Below are 18,138 nucleotides of genomic sequence, written 5' to 3' on the forward strand. Positions count from 1 at the left end.
TTGGCAAAATAGAATGTATGGCCACTGGAAGAAAATTTTCTATCAACACATGGCAATAATGAGATTTTAAATTTCAGCTTCAAATCTTTCATTGACACAAGATTTTTCATATTGGATAAGTAACACTCTAGTACTTTAACTGCACCAAGAAACTCATATAATGTTCTTTTTTCTTTATTGGATAGTGTGTGAGCTGTCGAAGAAAGAAATGTGTGGCTTCCATTCTCCTTCGGTGCCAAGTCTTCCTATATTTCTATAGAAACCATGTCTAGCCTTGGTTTTATACCATCTTTGTTCTTCCTTGGAACATGTAGTAATGTACCAACAATACTTTCACACATATTTTTTAATATGCATTAATCAAGAAAATGCCTTACATCTAAGGTCTTCCAATACAGCAAATCAAAGAAAATAGATCTTTTCTTCCATCTACTTGTACTAATGTGCCTCGCAAAAATTTTTTCAAATTCAATACCCAAATTCTTAACCTTTTTAAATAGCTGATCATTGGATAAAAATGGAGGAGGCCTACTTCTATTGGATTACCATCAAAGGATTTTCTTAATCTTTGATGATAATGTTGTTGAGGCAACTATCTATGATGTCCTATGTAGACATTTTTCATACCATGTTCTAATCTCGCTGATTGTGTACTATCTTCACAAATAAGGCATCTAAGTTTTCCTTTGATACTATACCCAAACAAATTACCCTAAGCTGGAAAGTCATTGATAGTATCAAATAGCATGGCTCTCAAATTAACTATTTTCTTCTTATACCCATCATACACCTCGATACCTATCTTTTATAATAGCTTCAAATCTTCAATTAAAGGAGCCAAGTATATGTCTATGTCATTTCTTTGGCCCAAAAATTAAAATGGATGTTATCAAATACTTGTGCTTCATGCATAATCATGAAGGTAGGTTGTAAATAATTAGCATCACTGGCCATGTACTATAGCTACTACTTTGCATGCTATGTGGATTCATTTTGTTAGTCACTAGTGCGAGGCATTAGTTTCTAGAATCTCTTTTAAAGTATGGATAGTCTCGATCAACTTTTTCCCATTGAATAGAGTCAGTAGGATGCCTTAGCATACCATTTCTAATCCTCTTGTCTACATACCATGTCAAATTTTTAGAATCTACTACACTGCTATATAAGCATTTAAACCTGGGCACTATGAGAAAGTACCATACCACCTTCTCTAGACTCTTTCCATTATCCTTATAATATGATACATTACATTTAGGACACTCAGTTAATAATGTATATTCATTCCTGAACAAAGTATAATTATTGGGGCAAGCATATATTTTCTTATAGTTCATGCACACAAATCGCAACATTTGTTTTGCATCTTATGTTCGGGTTGGAAGCTCATTACCCTTCAGTGGCATTTCATGAATAAGAGAAAGAAATTAAGTGAAGATCATATCAATCAAACCTCATCTTGCTTTCAAGTTATACAATCTCAGCATAGTGGTCAATTTTGAGAATCTAGTACAACCACTGTATAAAGGTATTCTTGCATCATTTCTCAACCTTTTAAGCATTTCAGGACAATCTAGAGTTCCTCTTCAATAGCATTTGCCATCTCTTCAACACAATCATCCTTATCTATACTTGTTTTGAAATCATGTGATGTATACATTGAACCACTATTCCCACAACTTCTATTGGTTATATCCCTTGACTTACCATGCTTATGCTAATATGTGTAAGTATGATCAATTCCATAGTATACTAAATGGTCTTCCAACTTACTCATACTAACCCGCTTCAAGAGGGCACATTTGATACAAGGGCACAAAATGCTATTATGATTTGCCTCATGCTCTAATGCAAATCTAGTGAACTCCTTCACCCTATTTAAATATTCTTTTGAGACTCTATTTATAAACATTCATTCCTTGTCCATGATGTCTCCTAATCTAACAAAAATTGTTGAGAAAAATGATATTAGTGATTCAATCATATTAAAAGAGTTAGTTTAATGAATAAATTAACTACTAACTCAATCAATCATGAGCATATGCTTTCACATATATATCATCTCTCTCTAACCTAATTAAGTTTAAGATAATACTTACAATTATATTAAACTAATTGTAAGTAATTTATCTTAAAAAAACTGGCCAATAAGTGAATTTTTTAATTTATAAGTTCTAAATGCTTTATAACATTTATTTTCATGATTTCTTTAAGCATTGTATTTGAATATATATAATCCAAACAACATTAGGGCCCTTGTATTTAAAATAAAAAAATAAGTGATTTTTAAATACTTTAGAGATTTTAGAAAAAGGATTTACTTTGTAGAGATTGAAAAAAAAGGAATATAATTGTTTTATGTTTGGTTACAATCATAAAAAAAAATTACTTATGGCTGTAATAAGAAAAATATATATTTGAATATTAATATTAACATACATCCTAATTGTTTTATGCTTTTACTTAAAAGAAAAAAAAATTAAACAAAATTTTAAATACAAATTGGGCAGCATAATGATACAAAAATGAAACTTTCCAAAGCATTTTACCTCATTTCAATCACCACAACAACAACAACAACAACAATAACAACAACAACAACATATAGTATTTTAAGCTAAAAGACACACATGAGTAAATTTCAAGTAAGCTCAAAGTACTCATACACAATTTCAATTAATATAAAACTTCAAACACCATTCAACTATCAATCAAAGAATCAAACGATAAAAATTTCCAATCAAATTAGTTAAGTATTGTTCAATATAGCTCTAAATATTGGATGGTCAAGCACATAACCATCCAACATTCATGCTTATTGGATAATTTATCATATAACCATCTAATAAGCCTCATCATATATTAATAAATCTATAGTAGTATCTATGTACACTTCATCCACTTGCGGACACATTGCTTTGTTGCGACATGGCAAAACTAAGCTTGATAGCACATGAACAAAGGATAAATAGGAAAAAAAATTAATATTTTAAATTATTTTAAATCAAATATCAACATATCAAATAAGATAAGGCATGATTTGGACAGATTCTAAGCCTAAGGAGGAAAAAGTTATTGTAAATAAATCTCCTAAAAGGCATATTATGGAGCTAGCAAAGTTCTTCTAAACTGAGAGATTTCTCTTTTTCATTTTCTTTATATTTTTTATATCTTTTACCCTAGATTGTAGTATTAATTCTCTGAGTTCTTGCTAAACTCTCAGTTAAGGTTAGTGGTTGGAATAGATTTTGTTCTTTATTTGTTTTTATTTATTTTCTTATTGAACATTAAAGTTTGTCTATGAAATTTATATGTTTGCTTTTATATTTATCTCTCTTATTTTAGTTTTCTTTTTACATATGTCACTAGTATATAATTTGTTTGTAGTTTGATGAACTCGAAGGTGAAAAACTTACCTAGACTTACAGAGGTAGATGCCGATAACCAAATTAGGAATAATTTAGGAGTTTGTAGTGACTTATATTGTAGCTTCATCGTTTAGTTAGAGAGTAGAATTTAGTAGAAGCTAGATTTAACTCAAAATAAATACATCCTAATTTATTGAAAGGCAATTAGGAAATCCTAAAAACAATTGTCACTATAAATAAGGGAAGATAATTAACTGAATTAGGATAAACCATCCTGGTAGGTGAATCATAATCCCTAGCGCTTGTTTGATTGGTTGATTCATCATTTCCGTCGCTTTTTATCATTTTTCTCATTTATTTAAATTAGTTATTAAATTCTCTTAAAAATATCATTTGTTTTTATAAAAAACAAAGATCACTATTTTCCTCTTGGTTTGACTTCTAGAATACTCTATGAATTATTACTATATTGATTCCATACACATGCAAGGGCAATCAAGTTTTTGGCACCATTACTGGGAAAGATATATAACTTTGTTATTTCCTTTTCATCATTCTTTAATTTCATTTTTTTTATTTTTATTGTCTTATGAAAACTAGACACTTAAAAAATCCTTAAAAGCTAAATTGACACCTGTTAATAAAGAAATTGAACGATAATGTAAGACTAATAGGAAAAAGAAGATGCGGGAGTAAAATTAAGAGGAACATAAGCAAGTAAACTCTAATCAACCAAAGTCTTCGAAAGAAATCTTTAATATTGAGATACCAATGGAGGATCACATGCTAGTTACTATATCTCGATGGAGGGACATCACTGTTCCTCACGTGAACATCGATCCTTCATCTATCTAATTGAGCACCCAAGCTAGAAACTACGAGGTCAAGACTCATAATTTGAATAGCCAAGGAAGCTGTTCCATAAAGCCTGGGAACAATATAATACACTGTTAAAGCAATTCCCTTATTATGGCTTTGCTCCTTTGATGATAATTGACAAATTTTATAAGGGGTTAATGATAGCAGACTAAACCTTGATAAACAAAGCTATTGATGGCTATAGGGGAGAGACAAAAACATATTAGATGATGAACATTTATGAACATTTGGCTAGGAACTCAAGATAGAAAGGTGACAGTGGGAAGACAGTCTAAATTCATCAAGTAGACTCTAACTCTACTATTGCTACTCAATTAAAGGACCTTAACAAGAATATTCATAAATTTCTAATGTTACTCCTTCTAATTATTCTATTATTATTATTTCTAGTAATGTATCTTATAGTTCCTTATAGGGTAATTATGGCAAGGAGGTTATAGTGACCCACTTTATGGATGCCAACCAGAACTAAAGAAGAAGTCAAGGCAGACCTTGCAACTCTTTTAGCAATACATATAATGAAGGTTGGATGGATCACTACTAAAACATTTAGTGGGTGACTAAAGAAGGCACCAAGCCAAAGAACATTGAGCAACATTTAGCTCCACCCTAATATCCCTTCAACATTGATGAAAATTTAGATAAATTATAAGGTATGATCTTTAACCTATACATAGCTCAGATGATTGCACAATTTACCATTGAGAATGCACTTAAAAACATGAAGGCACAATATCAAGACACCATTTGAAGCCTGGAGACACAACATCAAGCCATCGTAAAAAACTTGGAGACTTAGATGGACTAGTTAGTTAACATATTATCTAAATATCTACAAGATCTACTACCAAGTGACATTGAAGTTAACCCTAGGTAGGGGGTTATAGCCATGATATTTAGGAGTGGCAAACAATTAAAGGACCTAGTTCCTCCACAATATGCCACAAAGGAGGACCCACCATAAAGAAAGGAGGTTAGCTCACCTATACAAGTAAGTTATCATAAAGAGGACAGTACTTCCTTTAATGTGTGAAGCCTTTTGTACCTCCTATTCCTTTCCCTCAAGCTCTCAAAAAATGAAAGCATGATGCCCACTTTAATAAGTTCCTTAAGTTGTTCAAGAAACTTCAAATTAAATAAACATCCCTTTCATGGAAGCTTTAGCCAAGATCTTGTCTCATGCCAAGCACGTAAAGGAGCTCATCTCAAACAAAAAAAGACTTTAAGGATTTGACACTATAAGAGTGTAGCATCATAGTTTAACATAAACTACCCTTTAAATTCAAAGATCTAATGACTCTTTCTATTCCTTATTTGACTTATAACATAAAAATTGATAAATTCTTATGTAATTTGGGTTCTTCTGCTAATCTTATGCCTTTATCTGTATGCAGGAAGCTTGGAATCTTTAACTTAAATCCCACCAATATCACTTTACAGATAGTACATGGATCATTGAAACACCCACTTGGAGTTGTGAAACACATCCTTGTAAAAGTTGATAACCTTTACTTACTTGAAGATTTTATTATTTTAGATTTGGAAGATGGCATAGATGTTTCCCTCATCTGGGGGAGGCCATGTTTGGCCATTGAAGGTGATATGATTAATTTTCCTAAGAGGAAGCTAATTTTTCAAGTACACAAGAAAAAAGTACAGTTATGGGAGCAATTAATATCCCTTAAGTTGGAGAATTTATGTATATTGCTCCTCGCTTGGCCAAACAAGAATAAGAAGGCTAGTACCGAGAGGCTTGGTGTGACCATTAGTAACCTGGTTGGAAGTATGAATAGGAAGAAGATGAATTAAACCATATTGAAGTTTCTTATGGACCAAGCGACAATCAAGCTTGATGTGTTTCAAGATCGATGTATTTAGTGCTTTCATGAAATGTAGGATTAGATGTAACGTAAATGGTGTAATGCCCTTTATCGACATTACCATAAGCTCTACTACAATTAATCTAATTACACTACTACAAAATTCTAAATAATTGATGCCTCAAAATATGACGGTTATAAAAAAATCGTGATATAAAAGAAAGGCGAAAGACACTTTTATAATATATGACGGGTGTTTATAACACCAGTCATATAATGTTTCATTATATATGACAAGTGTTTACACACCCGACATATAAAGGATCAAATTCTATATATTTAAAAAAATTAAAAATTACAAATATTATATGACGGGTGATTGTATAGCTCGTCATCTATCATTAAGTCAATATATAAAGATATATGACAATTATAAATCTAACCGTCATTTATCTTATCTTAAAATTAGATTAGATTTTAGCAAAAAATTGTGTGCCCCTTCCTCTGCTTCTTTACCCTGAACCCTATTATGCTTCAACACCATTGATCCTCATTGTTAAGTTCCATGTTATTGCCATTGAAGATCTCCTCCGAGCCTCCAAATGATGCTGTTGTCGCCACTGCTACCATCATTTTCCTTTGTGTCATCACTGCAATATGCTACATTCACTGGAGTAACCATGGCCACTGATAACTTTGCTGTCGATATCAAGCAAAAGAGATTCTTGGTATGAATCCTACACACACACACAAATATATATATATAAGAAACTCAAGGATCTTTAACTATTTGCATGAACTAGTGTTCTTAGTTTTTGCTTTCCTTTTTGATTCCATATACTAGCGGTGAAAAATAATGAAGAGATGATAGCTAAGGCAAGAGAGGAAATACCTAAAGAGCCACGAGTCATAGCTGTTGATAAGGTTTTATGATAAGTTTGTTTTTAGGATATTTAGTATTGATTTTGTTGATATTACAAGGGTATTATTTTGAGAATTGGTAACATGTAAAAACTATTTTCTCTCAAGTTGTTTGAGAGCTTGAATATTTTTTTTAAAATAACTTTTTGGTTGTTTTTTGTAATTGCATAAATAATTTTATTGGGTATATTACATGATTCCATATGGAGAGTTTCTTCTACTTGATTTATTGAGTTTATTTTCCTTGTACTATAAATGATAACTTTTGACATTTCTATGCTTGTTGAAACTCAATGCTAATTGCGAGTGCCTTGATGAATGTTTCCACTGTACTAGACTCTTGAGGACTTCTTTTCCTTTTTTTTTGATAAGTCAAAAACAGACTCTTAAGGGCTTATAAGATCAAGGCTATCTGTGTGTTAAATTTAAGACAAATGACAGCAACTGTAAGAAGATTTGCTTTTTTTTAATGAAATATCACCTATGACTACTATAAATCTCTCTCTGATTGTCGTAACAGGTCCTATTATGTTGCTTTTGCTTCTAATCCTAAAGATTAGCTGCTATGGAAATAACCTTTTTTTAGCAATATTTAAGCCATTTAATCGACTTATGGGGACGTTACTTGCTTCAAGGTCTCCTGTCCTTTCCTATTCTTATGTCTTTTCTACTGCGCTTCCTATTCTAATATATGTGCTTATCATTTTCTTGTTCCAAAATGCTCATTACTTTTTGATATACATGCCTAATGCCTATTAAGTACCCTTTGTATGTGCAAAGTTCTTTAATACAATTTATGATTTTCTTTTTTAGTGAATTTCAGCAACATTACTTATCTTAATCCTCCTTGTAGTCATAGACACATTCTTAGTCATACCCAAAAAGGTGTGCATATGGTTGCTACTTTAACATCAGCAACTATGCTGATTCATTGGGTCTCTAGTTTAGACTTGGTATGCATGCATCGATTCATACGCTTTGACTTGTCATTGGATTTTGCTTTCTATTTTTTTAAAGTTTTTAAATCAAAGATGAAAATTACATATTGATCTTTGTCTTACTTTTGGTTCACTAATGTGTATCACATTTACTTTAGTATCTATTGTTTGCAAATTTTTAAAACCCAATGATATCAAAGTCCTTAATCTACGGCATGAAGATAATGTAGGTTTGAGATATGGAATAGATAGGTGAGGATCTATTGCTAAGGTTTACAAATTTCTTTTGATACACTTGGGAGACAGTCTTACTTATTATTATATTAGAACCAAGTACTTTTAAATTTGTTACATTGATTTTGATATGGATTAGTCGACAATAATTGTTTTTTAATTTGAATGAAATGATTTGGAATGCATTATATTTGTGAAACTAAGTTGCTATTATTTATATCCTCGTTCAATTGCATTGTTGTCTAGGTAGGCTAAAAATAGAGTTAGTAGAAGTAGTATCATCAGTCTTTATAGTTTTACTAGTTTTCAATACTTGATATTAGTTGATACATTAGTTTACTTTAGAAAACTCTATGCATTGATTACTTGATATATTAGAATAAGAGATTTATTTTTATTTCATTTTGCATTAATTACAATCAAATTCAATTGATATTCATAAATGAAAAATGTTGGAATTGCTATTTGGTCATTATTTTGTGTAGCTTTTACAGGGGCTGCTATAAACAATAGCCTTCTTTTTAAAAAAAAATAAAGAATAAATGATAGTTATTTACTTAATTTTCATTTTTTAAGGAATAAATGACGAGTATTTAAAATAGCCGTCATTTATTGTGACTATAAATGACGGGTATTTCATTTACATGCCAAAGAATAAATGACGGGTAAATGAAATACCCATCATTTATAGTCACAATAAATGATGGGTATTTGAAATACCCATCATTTATGCTTAGAATAAATGACGGATATTTGAAATAACCTTCATTTATAAGCAGGAATAAATAATGGGGAAATAACTATCATTTAAAAGGGTGACTTTAAATGATAGATGAATAAATGACAGTTCTTAACCGTCATATATGAACAAATATAACTGTCATAAATGCCATTTTTTTTATAGTAGTGTTACTTTGAAATTATTTAGTTTGAAAACATTAAAAGCCTTGGGATCCCAAGAGAAGATTTCTAATCATTTTATAAATCGTTTGGGTTATAAAACATAACACACAAGACATACACAGTGGAAGCAATAAGTATCTGGGTATTGAATATAAAAAAACATGTGCATACAAGAAAACAAAGTGAAATTTTACACCATGCATCGCGGCTCATGCCACATGTGCTGTGGCATGTGGCACAGAGGCCACAATCGTTCATTTTGTGCCATATGCCATGGCATGTGGGTACATGTGCTGCGGCGCACACACCTAAATTTGCTATCAAATGGTAGTTTCTGATATGAAATTTAGATGCGCGCCATTTTTACATACGATGTCAGATTAAGATGGTTCATGTGCCCATATGAAGCTTATTTTAAAATCTAACTAATGACACTAGTTTCAACTCAATCCAATATTTCTATCAAAAATTAGACACCAAAGTGCATTTTGACTATTTTGTACCCAAATTTTGCCACTTAAGTGTCTTAATTTGAAACCAATTGTCATTAGCTACTTTTTGAGCCTTAACCACATCTAAATGGACAATATACACTTGATTGACCACACATATGCACACTATACTATACATACACACAATTAGCACGCAAACTACCCATTTCATATTTTAGGCCAAAATTATATTTTCATTTGTCAAACTCATACATGGCCAAATCACTATCCATCCACTTCACATATCATAGATTCACAAACATATACATTCATCTACTAGCCCATCCAGTCATCTCATCATTCACACATATACCAGTGCTAGAAAATTTTAAATCATCAAAACATACCACAAATAACACTTTATGCACATGTATTAATTCTTATGGCACTTATACATATTCAAGACTAATAAAAACTACTTCATTACACCTAAAACCTTACAAAGGCATAGTGAGAGTTTTCTACTAAGCCAATGTTTTTCCCCTTCAACCTACTAGCAATAGAACCTAAAAAATGTAAATAACTACAAGTGAGATAAAAATATTAGTAACCAAATAACTATGCTAAAGTAACGAAAATAAAGTAATGTTACACACACACACACACACACAAAAGTATGAATACATATCATTTCGAAGAATTCCTACACAAATACACACTAACATGATCATCTAGCCATTGAACCTTCAATGCTCCCCAACATGAAACCATAGGCTCTATTGGATCAACTAGTTATCAACCCGAGCACACTTTCAGTTGTAGAAAGACCTAGCTAAAAGTAATTTAACCCACCTACAGACTATGGTTTTCCTCTTTACATACTTGTGATAGAGGCATCGTTGACTCTTAATCACACCTTAATGGGCACTAGGCAGTTTTCATACTGTCAACATGTTCTATGGTAATAGTCCCATAATATGCTGTACCGAATTACCTATGGTAATAGCTCATATAATGCTACACCGGATGTCCTATGGTCCCAGCCCAACCATATAAATTTTTAAATCACATATCTCCACACACATATCCTCACATATCTTGGGTGAACTCCTACCCCTCATGATCTTGTTTTTTTCACAATTATCACTACCTTCTTCAGATTCCCACAACCTATATCATCATACCATATATATTTATTTTAATTGAAATCAATAACCTTTCAAATACCATTTCACAACCAATAGTCATGCTAAAACCATTTTCAACACAAATTTTGCATAAAAACTCATAAATTCACAATTTCTCATTTGATATTCACTTCCACACAATTATAATAGTTAATAAACATAATAAACTATATGGTTACTTCAACCCTTCTGTTTACTAGAAAGGATTACCTATGTACCAACAATCCTTATCAAGCTCCTTTCTCATGATTCATGCGTGACACACTATAATCTACATAGAATTAGCAACCCAAAGTCAATTTCTCTATTGACAAAAGTACCAATTATTGTAATAACACACCTAATCGCTATTAAATCCACATTTCACACTCAATTACACATATTACTACTGATTACCCCTCATTTCAAGCTTTAAAATCTTATAACCAATTTCTCTCACTACTCTCTTTAGATTAGGGAAAATCTTACCTACAGCTTCAAATCTTTATCGTTTCAACTTAAATTAGTTACAAAGCACTAGTTTAGTTCAAAAGGACCTTTTTATTACTACAGGGTAGCAAATCAACTCCTTAAAACTCCTAAATTCAATTTCTCACTAGTTAAAACTAAGAGATAATAGGGCAAAAATTAGAGGTTAAGGTAGTACGTGACTTACCTGACAAGTAACATGTCAAAAACACCATCCTTGTTATAGATTTAGCTTGCCTTAGCACATCTCTTACTCTTCTCCATGTTAGACCTCTCCTCTCATGCTCTTCCTTCCTGTTTTCATAAGCTGGCATGTCCCTATTAATCTAATTTTTACACCATACGCCACGGTGCATGGTACAGTAAGAGAAATCCTCACTATGCTTACACGCTCTACTTTGAGACTCTACTCTTTTGCTCATATTTGTTCATATAACATCCCAATGAGTCAATATAATACTTCACTACTTTTAAAATCTTAATCCCACATTAAATCACTAATTCATTTTCAATTAGTTATTAACACAAGATTAGAAATTCAAGATGTTACAAATGGTTGATTAGGTATTATAAAAATGGAAGCAAGAGAAGGACGTGGAATGTGAATATTAGTAAGAAGTAGAAGAGCCATTGAATTTTGCAAGTTACAATAGCAAGAGCAAGATATTCAGCTTCTAAGGATGAATGAGAGATTGTGTGTTGCTTTAGGGAGCACTAGAAAATAAAGGCTTGATCAAAATATACACAAAACCTTGTAATAGAATAATATATATATTTATATATATCAAGACAACATGCCTAATTGAAATCACAAAAGGCTTTATGGAAACAACGGGATTAAAGATTCATGGAAAGTGTATGACTACCATTTAAGGAAACCAAATCTATCTTTATTCCTATGGAATTCAAGCTCTATATTCTCTATATGATCTATAACATGGTCCACTAAAACCTATTCAATTTAAGTTTTCAATGGAAGATATCAAGTCTCTGGTATCTCTTAAAAAAGTTGGTGATATAAAGTAATAATCATAAGCATGAACCATTTTTTACCTAGTAGGTAATAATCTAACTACATGATGGGTACTCAAGTAGTTAATTATGGTACATTATTTAGTACCTAAGAAAAAATGACGGGTATTTTAAATGCCTATAATTTTTTCTTTGTTTTTTTTAAAAGGAGGGCTATTATTTACAACAATGCCCTTAAAATAGCCACACAAAATGTATACCTAGATAGCAATTCTAATATTTTCAGACATGAATATCAATTGAACAAGGATTGTAATCAATGACAAATGAAACAAAAATAAATATCATATCCAAATTATTAAATGTCAAATGATATATCACTAATATATCAAGTTATCAATATATCTAGCTTTCTAAAGTAAACTAATGTATCAACTAATCTATATCAAGTAATAATGCACCAATAAAATTGTAAAAACTATTCCTACTACCATTAACTCTATTAATATTCTTCTTTATGCGATGACTACACTTGGAACACATCCTGGCATCACTCTTCAATTACTTCATTTATTTGTGCTTTCTTAAATTACTTCATTTGTTATATAGCATTTAGATGGCACCATATCAAGCTTTATATGGGAGGAAATTTTGTTCTCCACTATTGGATGGAATTGAGTGAGAGAAGTCTTTTAGGCTTGATTTGGTTGATGAGACCATCAAGAAAATTGAGATGATTAAGAAAAAGTTGTTGATTGCACAAAGCCTCCATAGGAGTTATGCAAATAAGAGGTGGAGAATGCTTGAGTTTATGGTCGAAGCCCATATTTTTTGAGGGTAACACTAATGATAGGTATTGGGAGGTCAATTAAGGAAAAAAAGTTGACATTAAAATTTATTGATTCATTTAAAATTCTAGAGAGGATATGCTAGTTACTTATTGGATTACTCTATCACCACATTTATCATGTGTGCATGACATGTTCCAAGTCTTGCAATTGTAGAGATATTATTGAGATCCATCTCATGTCTTCAAGCTAGAAGATGTTGAGCTTCATGAGAACCTAACTCATCGAATGGAACCAAAGTAGATTATGGATATCAAGGTCAAGCAATTGAAAAACAAGATGAGTTGGTTAGTAAAAGTAGCATGGAATGGTATAACAATTGGGGATGTCACTTAGGAAACTAAAGAGAATATACGTCAGCAACGCTCACTAGAAATGGGAGATAGGTGAGCTTGGCCCTAAATGTGCAAGCCCTTTAGCCTGATTTCCTAAAAAATACTCTATTTTTGAAGTCTGACCCTAATATGAAGGCCTTAAGTTAGGCTTATAAGACCATTCTATTTTTTAAAAAAATTAAGAAAATAAATAAGTATAAATCTAGATATAGAATCTTGATCAAGTTTTAAAATGAAGATAAAAGTCTTCAATCTAGATCAAACCTTATCAAATTCGATAAATATAAAAACTTTTGTATCATAGAGTATAATATTAATTAAAAAAAAAGAAATAGACCTTACAAAGTAATTGTGTTAAAGAAAACCCTTATTTTTCAAGTATAAACCCTTATCTAAATCGGCCCTCCAAGCCCGATGCTCTAGGCTAGTATTTATTCTTGACTCTAATACCCGAACATTTTTGTATAAGTATAATTGAGTACATGTTTTGTCTAATTATTTGTGTGCATTAGGTGATCTAATGCATTATTGATGGATTGTCGTATGTGGTAGATGTTTTATTTGACTACTTGTGATTGTTTGATTACTTAATTTGTCCAATTTTGAGGACAAAATTTCTATTAGAGGGGAGAGTTGTAGCATTAAAAAATTTAATTCAAAGGTTAATTTAATTAATAAGTGGTTTGATTAATTAACTAAGATAATGAGAAGTTAATAATAGAGTTTGAATGCCTATTGGGCCTCATAAAAGGGTTAGAACAATGTTTAATGGAGTTTTAGGTAGTCTTAGGTGTAACATCCTCAATTTTAAAATTTGAATGTTTAGTGTTTAAAAAGGGGTGAATTGGTAAAATTGAGTGATTTATAAGTTAATGATGTTTTTGAAACACTAATAAGTTATTGAATCATTGGATAGTCTTAAAAGAGGGCTAGATAGGATTTTGTGTAGACCAGGCATCAAATGAGGCCCAAAATCATTCTAATCCTTATAAAAATTTAGTTTAATCAGAACATTGCACGTGTTTGTGACAGAAGAGGAGAAAGGAGAAACAATAGAAAGGTGATAAAGAAGGCTTTTTGGCCTTCTTAGGGCTTTATCATTTGGGATTTTTGAGGGTAACATAAGCTAGAAATACCATTAGGTAAGCTTCTTTTCCTTTCTCCCCTACATTCGAATCTTTGAGATTTGTAGGATAGGTTTGGCTGTTATGATTGAACCCATTAGCTTAACTAGGGCTTTAGGGAGTTAAATCAAGCTTCTAAATCTAGGTTTGAGGATTTTATAGTGATTTGAAAATATGGGTTAGGGTTTGGATGAACCTTAGGTGAATAATTAAAGGTTGGGAGCAATATGTTGAATGAAATTAATAGTGTGTTGGAAGTGCTAATTGTGTTGAAGAGAAAATTTGGGCATAGTGGATATCCAAAATTAGGCAAAAAGGGGGTTTAATTAGAATTATAATTGACTGTTAGTGTTTAATGTAACTCTTCACTATATCCACCCGATATAGGAAAGAATTAACTCAATCAACACACTAAAACATCAAACAACAATTAATTACTTTGTTTTAAAAGCTTAGGCCCAGGACTCATTTTGCAAAATCATTGAAATCATAACACATCAAGCTATATGCAACGGAATATAAGTCATATACATTCATACCAATTTTGGTATGCCTTTAAAATAAGGAAAACAGGTCAGATTAAGGGTCATGTGCTGTGATATGCAATACATGTGCTGTGACATGTGGCACAGAGCCACATGCCTAATTCTTCTCTATGTCATGTGCCATAGTATGAAACACCCCGTACCATGGTGCACATGCTAGTTTCAATAGTTGTCATTTGACAACTTAAATGAAGAGCTTCTAACATGCACCGTATCCACATACAACATCCAATTGGAGTAATTTTAGTGCCCACATGAAGCTTATCTCATAACCTATCTAATGAGATAAGTTTGAACATGATCTACTGGACTGATTAGAATTTGCATACCCAAGTGTAAAAAGTCACTTTTTTTGAAAATTTTACACACTTAAGCGCTTAAATCTATCCTTTAGTCTCATTAGACTATTTTAGGCCTTGAACTAGGTCCAAAAGGACTTATTACACTTAATTGACCATATTTTATAACATATACACACATAAATCATAATTTAGCCATTCAATAGCCAATTTTCACATTTCAGCATCTAATTACCACCTAGTATAAACTAACCTACTTGGTCATTTTCACCACAAAAATTACTACTTTACATGTTTACCACATATTCACAACTACAATCTTAGCCCAATTAATCATTTCATCACATATTTCCATACATGGGCTAAGATTTACTAAATCACTACAACTTTCACAAAACAAAACTTAAACATGCATGTAATTTCTTATGGCAACTTATTTATATACAATATTTACATTAAGCTACTTCATTACACAAACTCAAGACTTTTCATAATAGTAACACCATTATGCCTATCTAGATTCTCTTCTCTTACCTGGCTCATTGCTATGTCTTATAAAAATGTAACCATGGGGGTGGGATAATAATCTTAGTAACAAAATAACTCTCTACTATCGACCATCACATACAACTATATGAAAGTAAAACATAATAAACCATTAAAATAGCATGTACCATTTACTCACTTAAGTTTCATTTATATAAATTATTTTACTTCTTTTACTACTATACTTACTATTTTTCACCATTTTTTTAAATATTTCATGATCACTACTGACTAAACCTCCAACTTACCTTGACTTGAAACTATAGGCTCATCTTAGACTAATATACACTCTCATTGACCTTAAGCTCACCTTCAGTGGTAGAATCACTTGGCTAAAGGTGTTTTGCCACTTACAGCCTATGGTTTCCCTTAATATGCACCATGGGTGTCATTTATTCCAACATTGCATCATATTGATACTAAGGAGTCTAAATCTCTATCACTGCACCTAAATAGACATTAAGGAGATAATCTTTAACATCACATCTAGAAAGGCACTAAGGAGATACAATTCAGGAACTAAGGATCTATATTCCACACGGGTGAACTCCTATCCTTATGATCATACTTTCCAAACTAATCATAGATTCCACATTGATATATGTACCCATAACACATAACATATACATATATGTAAAGTATGAAATTATATATTTTCACTCATCTATTTAGTTAAAAGCCATTTTCATGTAACATTCATGTAATGCCATAAAACATGCTTGGCTTAAAACAATTTCATGCACTAGAAGTATACTCACATATAGTTATAATAAATAGTTAAATAAGAAAGTTATTCAGTTACATCAACCCTTCTATCACTAGAAAGGTTACCCGTGGATTTCAATTACCACCAACATGTTACTACAAGCCCCTTTTCTCACTCTACTCATGAGACATACCAATATACACAAAATTGGCACAATTGGTCAATTGGTTCTAATTGACCAAAAACACAAAATTATTGACTATGGCTATAATTAGCTGTTCTTTTCTTTCTACTTATTCATTTTAAGTTAGTTGCCACTAGATTACACTTTACATCACTTCAAATGATCTCACTTTGGATAAACACAATTTCCACCTTAATTTCTCATCAAATTAGGGCTAAATGAAGCCTATAGATTTAAAGCTCTATCGTTCAGCTCTAAATTAGTTGCAAAGCTCTAATTTAACTACTAAAAACTTTTTTATTACTATTGAGAAAGAAACTTACCCCTAAAAATTTCATCAATTTCATTTCTCTATAACTCATACCAAGAGAAATTTGGGTAAAATGAAAGGTAAGGGTTGTACGAAGCTTACCTGATAAGTTACTAATTAGAAGTGCCTTCTAATACTCAAAAAATGCTTGCCTTAGCTGATAAAGCCTTCCTCTCCTCTCTCTTTCATGTGTTTCTAATTTTTCCCTTTAAACTCTCATGAAATTTCATAACTTAAGAGCTGAGTTTTTAGTCCATATGTCATGATACAGGCAACATTAACCATAGCACATAGCACAGTGAGAAGAGTCCTTACCATATGCACACCCTTGAACTCAAAAGGAAATTATTCTACCAGTATCTATTCATTCAACATCTAAAAAACATAAATTATTAATTAATCATCCAAATCTCCAATCCTTTACTAATTACCACTTTAGCCCTGATTAATAGCTAATTCTAGAATTAGAAAATTAGGATGTTACATTTAATCTTATAGATTAAATATTGATCGAGCCTTGTTGAGCTAGTAAACCCTTATGGAGTAACCAAATTGACATAGTGAACCTTTTTGTGATAAAAAGGTTAAGGTAATTGGATAATCTAGTTTTCTTACTTGTATATTGAAGTGGTTATGGGTTTGTGAATATATATATATATATATATATTTTATAATGAAAAATTTGAATTATGCATGACTTGTTGATGTTTTAGAAAACTTGTGCAAAGTGGTATAGAACTAAAGTGTTATTTTTTGCATAAAACTATTTTTATGTGTGTTTGTATAAATGGCAAAATTGGATACAAATATGAAATGTTAGTATGTGTTGTATGATTATTTATTGCGAATGTGATAGGGACGCGGAAGCAGAATCGTGCTAGTTTAGGGACAGAACCCTGAAACAACAAAAACACAAGAACAAAAAGAAAGGGATGAAATTTATGACGGAAATAAAGAGAGGTATGAAGTAAACAATAGGATAATGATCAAGGAGAAGATCCTCTAGAGCACCTGCCTCTAGGAACCTCAACCTTCGAAGATACCACAAGAGTTGATCACGCTCTTGATCACGTCGGTTTCTCACACGGGATACCACTACAAAGCACTAAGGCTCATAAGAGTT

Source organism: Prosopis cineraria, unplaced genomic scaffold (assembly GCF_029017545.1).
Source record: "Prosopis cineraria cultivar Desert tree isolate PC_DT_omini unplaced genomic scaffold, ASM2901754v1 PC2, whole genome shotgun sequence".
Taxonomy (NCBI): domain Eukaryota; kingdom Viridiplantae; phylum Streptophyta; class Magnoliopsida; order Fabales; family Fabaceae; genus Prosopis; species Prosopis cineraria.